The sequence below is a fragment of the Panicum hallii genome, chromosome 4 (assembly GCF_002211085.1).
Source record: "Panicum hallii strain FIL2 chromosome 4, PHallii_v3.1, whole genome shotgun sequence".
Classification (NCBI taxonomy): domain Eukaryota; kingdom Viridiplantae; phylum Streptophyta; class Magnoliopsida; order Poales; family Poaceae; genus Panicum; species Panicum hallii.
The window spans coordinates 52,710,666-52,720,577 of record NC_038045.1 but is presented as its reverse complement, the minus strand read 5'-3'; the positions used below and the strand labels follow the sequence as shown (position 1 = coordinate 52,720,577).

The window sequence follows — 9,912 nt, the reverse complement described above, 5'->3', positions numbered from 1 at the left end:
CCTACGTCCTGTATGGTGGTTTATATTCCCTTTGATGTAGAATGACCTAATGATCTTCTGTTTTGAGGGGGGTCCCTAACCTCCCTTATATATCCGAGAGGTCAGAGTTACAAAGATGCTAACCAACCTCCGTCAAGGGATCATACCAGAGCATATCTCGAGTAGATCCTCTCCGTGTTGGTTAGCTCTATCTCCTATTTAAACGGGATAAACAAGAGATAAAGGAAATGAATAAGAGATAAGACGGGCTTAATCTCTTAGACTACGTAATGTGCCCAGCCCGGTGGCCCCGGGTCTGACAGCCTCAGCACACTTGTTGAGATGGACTTTCTTGAAACCAGTAGATGTTTTGAGGCCCTCATCTATAAAGTTTGCAAGAAAAGTGTGCACAAAGGCTGACTGACTTGCTGTTGTGAGGATCGATGGACCAAGAGGGGGGGTGAATTGGGCCTTTTTCAAATTCTAAAACAAAGTAAAGCAACTTTAACCTATGCAATGCTAGTAAGGCACCAATTCACCAACCGGATAACTAAGCTACCTACACAAGCTAAGAGAGATAAAAAGAGAAGTAAAGCCTAGCAAGGTAGAGCAAAGTTATGATCTCTAAGTCAAGCACATGAATAAATTGCATGAAAGAAAATGCTTGAATAAAGAGAGTAGACAAGAGATGACCGGATTTTTTCCCATGGTATCGATGTGTTGGCACACACCCCTAATCCATGTTGTGACACTCACAAAGAGTCTTGTCACCTCCCAAGTCACCGAGACGAGGGCGCTCACTAAGAGTCTCCGTTTACCATCCCGGCGTGGTGGAGATCAAGCCACGTACAATCTTATTCTCCGGGCTCCCACAATCCTTGGCAAGCTCCTCGAGAAACACCTTGATCACCAAGATCGCCTAGGTGATGCCAATCGCCAAGAGTAACAAGCTAAGGCCTTCACTTCAGCAAGAACCGATCACCAAGAACGGATGCACACAAGTTTCTCTCTACTCAAGTCCTTAATCTTGCTTCTTGATTGATTGAATGAACAAGTATGTGAAATGATGAAACTCAAGGTGGCTCTTGACTATATTATGAGTGTTTGGATGTTTCCTGGTGTCAAGAGCAGCAAAATGACCCATTGGAGGGGTATATATAGGCAGCTCACACGAATAGAGCCGTTGGAGAAAAAGCTGCTAGAAAAACTGCATAGCGCCGGTTAATCCGACGTACCTCCAATAGTCATCATCGGTTTAACCGGTGAGTGTAAGCTGCCCCTTCTGAAAACTAGCCGTTACAACTTGGGCAGATTAACTGACGTATCATCGGTTTAACCGGTGAGTGTAGTTGTCCACAGATCAACTGAAAAACCAAGTCTCTGGACAACTGCACCGATGTTAAATCAAACCTGTCGTCGGTTTAACCGGTGTATTGACTTGTCCAGACTCTGCTGACTTCGTTTAACCGACGTATAGAAAATTGAGAGCGTCGGTTAAACCGGTGTTAAAGATTTTTCTGATTTTGCCTTTTCTGATTTGAGTCTTGAATGAAATCCAAATATTCTTGAGATATGAGTTGAGAACCACTTATTTGAACTTCTAGAAACCTGAGTGACCATTGTGTGCATCCATTTTCAAATGACCATGTCCATGCTCAAGGTACTTAGCCTTAACCCCTCTTAATAGTGCGATCACTATAAAACTATAAAACCTATACTAACCTAAGTGTCGTTCTCAACCTTATGACACTTAGGACTAGAAAGATCCTTAGTCTTGACATATAATTGAGTTGAATGCCGAGATCATTTTTTTTAATAATGAAAATTAGGGGCTTCTTTTGACATATGACCAAATGAGCGATAATGATCTATTAAGCTGCACAAACTCATTGGTCACAATAATGGTTGTCATTAATCACCGAAACATACCTTGAGGGCCTAGATGCTTACAATCTCCCCCTTTTTGGTGATTGATGACAACACAAACATAAATAACGAGAGAGCGAGAAAGATAAGGCAGGAATAAACACAAGCAAACTCGGAAAGAAAGAACCAAAGTACTCAACGGCTCAAACAAAATCCATAGATATGTCTCAAAACACAGCATACTCAAGCGACAAATGTACATATCCATGAACTAACACAAAATGTGAACTAACACCAAATGTGATATAAAACATCAAAGTCCTGATCACTATGAGCTCTCTCTAACTCCACCCTCCCCCTGACTCCAACTCCCTCTCCCCCTTTGGCATCAAAGCACAAAAAGAGGCGAACTACTGATCCGGCTGTCGCGGTACGGCGAGAAAACGGTCCGGGTCATCGTCGTCGTCGTCGTCGGACGGTGGATCCTCGGTGACGGACGGGAGCTGCTGGTCAGAACTGCCTGCTGGAGCTGAACTAACTGGAGGTGTAGCTGTCGTCGAGGCTCTCGTGCTGGCACTGCCTGGAAGAGAGTCCGTGGAAGTAGTAACCGGCTCAGCAGAAGATGTGTGAACAAAGTTGACGTCTTTTGTGAACAAAGTGGTGTCCACCCTCCCGATCTTGAAGCCTTGCATGATTAGGAAGTCACGAAGCCTCTCATACCAAGCCCTTGGAGCTTGTTTGAGCCCATAGAGTGCCTTGTGCAACCTATAAACATGGTTAGGATTTCTCGGATCTTCAAACCCGGGAGGTTGCTCAACATAAACAAGTTCGTTAATAACGCCATTTAAGAATGCACTTTTCACATCCATTTGATATAACTTAATGTTATGATGTGAAGAGTAAGCAAGAAGGATGCGGATAGCTTCAAGTCTTGCGACCGGAGCAAAAGTTTCACCAAAATCCAAACCTTCGACTTGAGAAAACCCATTTGCCACAAGTCTTGCTTTGTTGCGTACCACCACCCCATGTTCATCTTGCTTGTTTCGAAAGACCCACTTTGTGCCGATGATGTTCTTGTCTTTCGGAGGAGCTTCGAGGACCCAAATTTCATTGCGGGTGAAATTGTTCAATTCTTCTGGCATGGCCATCACCCAATCCAAGTCCTCAAGCGCTTCCTCTATGCTAGTGGGTTCAATACAAGAAACAAACGAGTGATGTTCGCAAAATGAAGCATGCTTAGAGCGAGTTCTTACTCCTTTGGAAGGACTACCAATGATTTGACCAATTGGATGATCCTTGGAGATGCGACCATGCTTTACTAGCGGTACTTGCGTGGATGCTTGTTGGGGTGGATCATGGGTGACTTATGCTTGTGGTGGAACATTTTGCTCTTCTTATTCTTGGACTTGGGGTGTTGGCGTTGACACATTTTCTTGAGGTAGTGGATCATCTTTTTCTTGATCTTCATCCACTTGGGGTGCCGTGGAGGTGCTTGGTGTAGATGAGGAAGATCCTCCCCCTTGATCATTGCCTTCATGCACCTCTTCCGGCTTGATATCCTTAATGGACATATTCTTCAAAGCTTCATCAATCTCTTCATCACCTACATTTTCATAGCCAACAACCTCCTCTTGGGAGCCATTAGATTCATCAAACTCCACATCACACGTTTCTTCAACTAACCCGGAGGTTTGATTGAATACTCTATATGCTTTGGAGTTTGATGCATAACCAAGAAAGAAACCTTCATCACATCTACTCTCACACTTACCGAGCCTTTTCTTCTTATAGATGAAGCATTTGCAACCAAAGACTCGAAAGTAGGATATATTTGGTTTTCTCCCGGTGATGAGCTCATATGGAGTTTTCTTGAGGAGTCGGTGAGGATACACTCGGTTGGATGCATGACATGCCGTGTTGATTGCTTCCGCCCAAAACTTCTCGGACGTGCCATAATCATCCAACATTGCTCTTGCTAGGGTGATGAGAGTCTTGTTCTTTCTTTCCACCACTCCATTTTGTTGAGGCGTGTAGGTGGCGGAAAACTCATGCTTGACTCCCTCTTCATCGCACCATTCTTCAATCTTCATATTCTTGAACTCGGTGCCGTTGTCACTCTGGATCTTCACAATTGGGGAATTGTACTCCCTTTGAGCTTTTCTTGCAAATGTCTTGAAGATCTCCGGAGTTTCACCCTTATCGCCTAGAAACATGACCCAAGTGTAGCGTGAAAAATCATCAACGATTACTAGGCAATAGAGGTTACCACCAATGCTCTTGTATGTAGTTGGACCAAAGAGATCCATGTGTAGTAGCTCGAGCGGCTTGGAGGTAGACAACATCGTCTTGATGGGATGATGTGTTGCAACTTGCTTCCCAGCTTGACATGCTTTGCATAACTTGTTCTTGTCAAAAGTGATGTCCTTCACGCCGGTGATCATTCCTCTCTTGTGGGCCTTCTTGAGGTTGCTCATGCCAATATGAGCAATTCTTCTATGCCAAAGCTACCCAAGAGACGACTTGGTGAAGAGGCATGTCATGGTGCTTGTTTGCTTTGAAGAGAAATCCACTAAATAGATGTTGCCATGCCTAAACCCCGTGAATACCAATGACTTGTCTTTTTCATGAGTTACTACAACACCATTCTTGTCAAAGGCACACGTTAGTCCAAGATCACATAATTGAGCAATACAAATAAGATTAAAACTAAGTGCTTCTACAAACAAGACATTTGAAATAGATAAATCTTTTGAAATTGCTATTCTTCCCAAGCCTAAGACTTTCCCCCTTGAGTTATCACCATAGGTAACATGTTCATGATCGCCGGAGTCTTCAAGAGAGGTGAACATGCTATCATTGCCGGTCATGTGTTGAGAGCAACCGCTATCAAGTACCCAATGTTTTCCACCGGCTTTGTAGTTCACCTACACACATGAGAATTCACTTTTGAGTTTTAGGAACCCAAACAAGCTTTGGGCCTTGCACATGTGTGACAAGAGCTTTTGGGACCCAAAGTTGCTTGGGGAGCTTCTTCTTTGACTCCTTAGCAATTTTGCCAATGAACTTGGCCTTCACCTTGCCCTTCACTTTACTCAAGAGGAAATGGTTATTTTGAAACATTGATGAGTAATTTTTGGGTAAATTAGGAAGAGGACGTGATGGTAAAGTGCACTCCCTAGTGTGGTGCCTGGTGACTTGGCAATGTTGGCAATATGAACCAACTTCCTTGATGAAGCTAATCTTGATCTCCGGAGAAGGAGTAGTAGCTATGTTTGGCTCCGGAAATGAACCAAGACCTCTCTTACCATAGTCACGGGCATTGTTGAAGAGAATCTCCTTGTGGATGTATTCTCCTCTTGAGAGTTTCTCCACACTACTCTTGAGTCGTGCCACTTGATCCATCAATTCCTTTTCCCTAGAAGGAGCAAGCTCGAGCACAATATTAGTGGCAAATTTCACAAGACTTGGGTCAATTGCTTCATAGGCAAATTCAAGTTCTTGATACTTGTGAGCCAACTCCCTATGCTCTTGTTTGAGCTTTTTGTGGCTCTCTTCAACTTGCTTAGCAAGTACAAGTGACTCATTATGCTTTTTGAGCAAGTCATTGTACTTACCAAGCAAGTCGGAGTGGGCAAGCTCTAACTTGGCATGAGTGCTCTCAAGAATTTTGACTTTGCCCTTTTCCCTCTTGATGACGGATGTATACTCATTAATGAGGTTAGTGAATTCATTAGGATCAAACTCTTCATCACTATCATCTTCACTATGTACCTCACATACCTTGGTGTTACCTTTTGCCATGAGGCACATAGGAGGCGGAGGTAGTGGTGGTTCTTCATTGGTGAGGACGATGGTGACGATGTCTTCTTCATCACTTGAATCTTCGCTTGATGAGACATCGGTCACCCACTCTTGTTTTTCCACTAAGAAGCTTTTCTTGGTGTGCCCTTTCTTCTTTGGGAAGAGCTTGGTCTTTTTGTCATAGGTCTTCTTCTTCCCAAATCTCTTGTTTTTGTTCTTCCTTTCTTCTTCTTCATCATCGCTTGAATCATGGCGATGCTTGCTCTTGTTATCCTTGTTTCTTTTGTCCGGCTTGGGGCAATTTGGACGGATGTGACCTTTTTCTCCATAATTGTAGCAAATTTTGTTCTTGACATCCATTGGCCGGAACATTCCCTTCTTAGAGTCAAAGTTGAAACCCTTCTTATTGATCTTGTCATTCAAGCGTGTGAACTTTCTCATCATGAGAGCAAGTTCTCCATCTTCTTCAACATCGGATGAGCTTTCATGATGATCATCTTCTTCATTGCTTGAGCTTGAATCTTGCTTGATCATCTTGAGCTTGCGGGATTTGTTTGTCTTGGTCTTTAGAGCAATTGATTTGCTTGAAATTGGCTCTTCGGACATACCAAGAATACTCATTTCATGAGCGCGAATTTCCCCCACAAGTTCTCCCACTTCCATTGTGTCAAGATTCTCCTTTTGAAGCATAGCATTGATGATGTTATACTTGGGCTTCGGGAGGAGCATGAGAATCTTGCGATTGATGGAGGCACTGTCAATTTTGGATATTTCAAGTGCATTAATGTCCTTGACAATGACATTCAAGCGAGAATACATATCATTGCAATTTTCATGAGCTAGCATTTTGAAGGAATCATACTTAGCTCTAAACAAGTGATATTTTTGCTCACGAACTTTAGTGGAACCTTCATGAATTTCAATGAGCTCCTTCCAAATATCACTTGCTAAGTCCATGCCATTAACTCTAGCAAAGACTTCCTCACTATTGGCTTCGAAAATTGCATTTCTAGCCTTGGCATTCCATTTTAATTGTTCGGTGGTGGGAGTTCCGATGAACCCGGTCATAGTTGCCGACCACACTTCGGGGGCAATCGCATCAAGGTATGCGGCCATGCGAACTTTCCAATAAGCAAAGTTCTTGCCCTCGAAGTGAGGCGGCAACCCACCCATCTTGGCCATAGCTCTAGGCAGTGAAGCCTAATGATCCTAAATGAGCAACGAGGCTCTGATACCAATTGTGAGGATCGATGGACCAAGAGGGGGGGTGAATTGGGCCTTTTTCAAATTCTAAAACAAAGTAAAGCAACCTTAACCTATGCAATGCTAGTAAGGCACCAATTCACCAACCGGATAACTAAGCTACCTACACAAGCTAAGAGAGATAAAAAGAGAAGTAAAGCCTAGCAAGGTAGAGCAAAGTTATGATCTCTAAGTCAAGCACATGAATAAATTGCATGAAAGAAAATGCTTGAATAAAGAGAGTGGACAAGAGGTGACCGGATTTTTTCCCATGGTATCGATGTGTTGGCACACACCCCTAATCCACGTTGTGACACTCACAAAGAGTCTTGTCACCTCCCAAGTCACCGAGACGAGGGCGCTCACTAAGAGTCTCCGTTCACCATCCCGGCGTGGTGGAGATCAAGCCACGTACAATCTTCTTCTCCGGGCTCCCACAATCCTTGGCAAGCTCCTCAAGAAACACCTCGATCATCAAGATCGCCTAGGTGATGCCACTCACCAAGAGTAACAAGCTAAGGCCTTCACTTCAGCAAGAACCGATCACCAAGAACGGATGCACACAAGCTTCTCTCTACTCAAGTCCTTAATCTTGCTTCTTGATTGATTGAATGAACAAGTATGTGAAATGATGAAACTCAAGGTGGCTCTTGACTATATTATGAGTGTTTGGATGTTTCCTGGTGTCAAGAGCAGCAAAATGACTCATTGGAGGGGTATATATAGGCAGCTCACACGAATAGAGCCGTTGGAGAAAAAGCTGCCAGAAAAACTGCGTAGCGCCGGTTAATCCGACGTACCTCCAATAGTCATCGTCGGTTTAACCGGTGAGTGTAAGCTGTCCCTTCTGAAAACTAGCCGTTACAACTTGGGCAGATTAACCGACGTATCATCGGTTTAACCGGTGAGTGTAGTTGTCCACAGATCAACTGAAAAACCAAGTCTCTGGACAACTGCACTGACGTTAACTCAAACCTGCCGTCGGTTTAACCGGTGTATTGACTTGTCCAGACTCTGCTGACTTCGTTTAACCGACGTATAGAAAATTGAGAGCGTCGGTTAAACCGGTGTTAAAGATTTTTCTGATTTTGCCTTTTCTGATTTGAGTCTTGAATGAAATCCAAATATTCTTGAGATATGAGTTGAGAACCACTTATTTGAACTTCTAGAAAACCTGAGTGACCATTGTATGCATCCATTTTCAAATGACCATGTCCATGCTCAAGTTACTTAGCCTTAACCCCTCTTAATAGTGCGATCACTATAAAACTATAAAACCTATACTAACCTAAGTGTCGTTCTCAACCTTATGACACTTAGGACTAGAAAGATCCTTAGTCTTGACATATAATTGAGTTGAATGCCGAGATCATTTTTTTTAATAATGAAAATTAGGGGCTTCTTTTGACATATGACCAAATGAGCGATAATGATCTATTAAGCTGCACAAACTCATTAGTCACAATAATGGTTGTCATTAATCACCGAAACATACCTTGTGGGCCTAGATGCTTACAGCTGTCCAATCTGTTTGCCCAGCAGCACTTTTGGACTCTACCTCCATTGGATGAAGCTTTGTAACACCAAAGTAAAGTAAATTTGAGCAAACATAGGTCCATAAACACACAAAGATACATAGGTCCATAAACAAAAAAAGATACATAGGTCCATAAACACACAAAGATACATAGGTCCATAAACAAAAAAAAGATACATAGATCACATATTGTTGCCATGAGAGTTAAGTCGGTCTTGCCACATGGTATTGGCAATTTCCTGCCTAAAATTAACCATAAAGGCATGTTCAACAGCTTGCCCATGTGATGATCTTTCGTGGCTAATAGTAGCACTTCCTCATCCTCCGGAATTATGAACTCATCACCCCCATCATCTATAACCCAATTGTGAATAATGCAGCAAGCAACAACAATTTCAACTTGTGTAGTAAAAGGAAAATGTGGAGTAGCATCATCAAGAATCTTGAACCTTCTCTTCAATGACCCAAAACCGCGTTCTACTGTTTGGCGGAGAGATGCATGCCTACGGTTGAACAATTCTTTCTCATTTTGCACAGGATTGTTGCCCCACTCGTTTAAGTGATACCGCACACCACGGTAAGGAGGCAAAAATCCTGGTTTAGCTCCATATCCGGCATCCACTAGGTAGAACTTGCCTATCATATAAGGGAGATGTGTGTGACAATGCTAGCATGGCTATGTCATGATTAAAATGGTTGAGCTAACACATTAATTTTTACCTTGTGGGACACGAAGACCATTTTGTCGTTCTAAAGCATTCCGTAAAATATATGCATCATGGGCTGTCCCCTCCCATCTGGCCAAGACAAATGTAAATCGAAGATCAAAATCAATGGCTGCCATTACATTTTGGGTAGGGTAACTTTTCCTACCACGGAAGGCAGCCTCCATTGCCTTAGGAACTGTGGCTCGTACATGTGTACCATCAATAGCACCGATACAATCCTATTGTAGCAGTATAAGAGCATATAAGCACCCCAAAAATGAATTATGCCCTGAAAAATGATATGAAGATAGAGCTGAACCTTAAAATAAGGATCCCACTTCGGGTTCCCTGCAATTTTAGCTGGTGTTGCTAACGATGGTGGCCTAATGTAGTCCTTTCGTAGCTCCCCAGCAGCATGCAATACTTTGTTGAAGTAGCGACTAACAGTTTCACTAGACCTACCAAAATTGGTAGCAATTACCCTATTCCTAACATTGTGACCGATTGTGTGCAAAAACATGGCAACTTGTTGCTCGACACACATATGAATTGTGTTGTCGGAGGAAATCTCCAGCCGGGTGGCGGAATGCACCCGTCTAATCAAATTTAAGGATGGGTTTGGAGGAGACTTAGGTGCGCTCGATCGATGCGTGGATGAATGCAGGAAAGACACGAGGATTTTAGACTGGTTCGGACCACCAGAGTGTAACACCCTACGTCCACTTGGGAGTTGTATTGATTGTATAAGCCTGAATGGAACTTAGCATGAACTTGTGTTCG

General features: G+C 43.1%; 1 pseudogene; it reads right to left on the bottom strand.

Annotated features, from left to right (window-relative positions):
- Positions 1 to 8,559: 8,559 nt before the first annotated feature.
- Positions 8,560 to 9,667, bottom strand: LOC112890927 (annotated as a pseudogene).
- Positions 9,668 to 9,912: the final 245 nt, after the last annotated feature.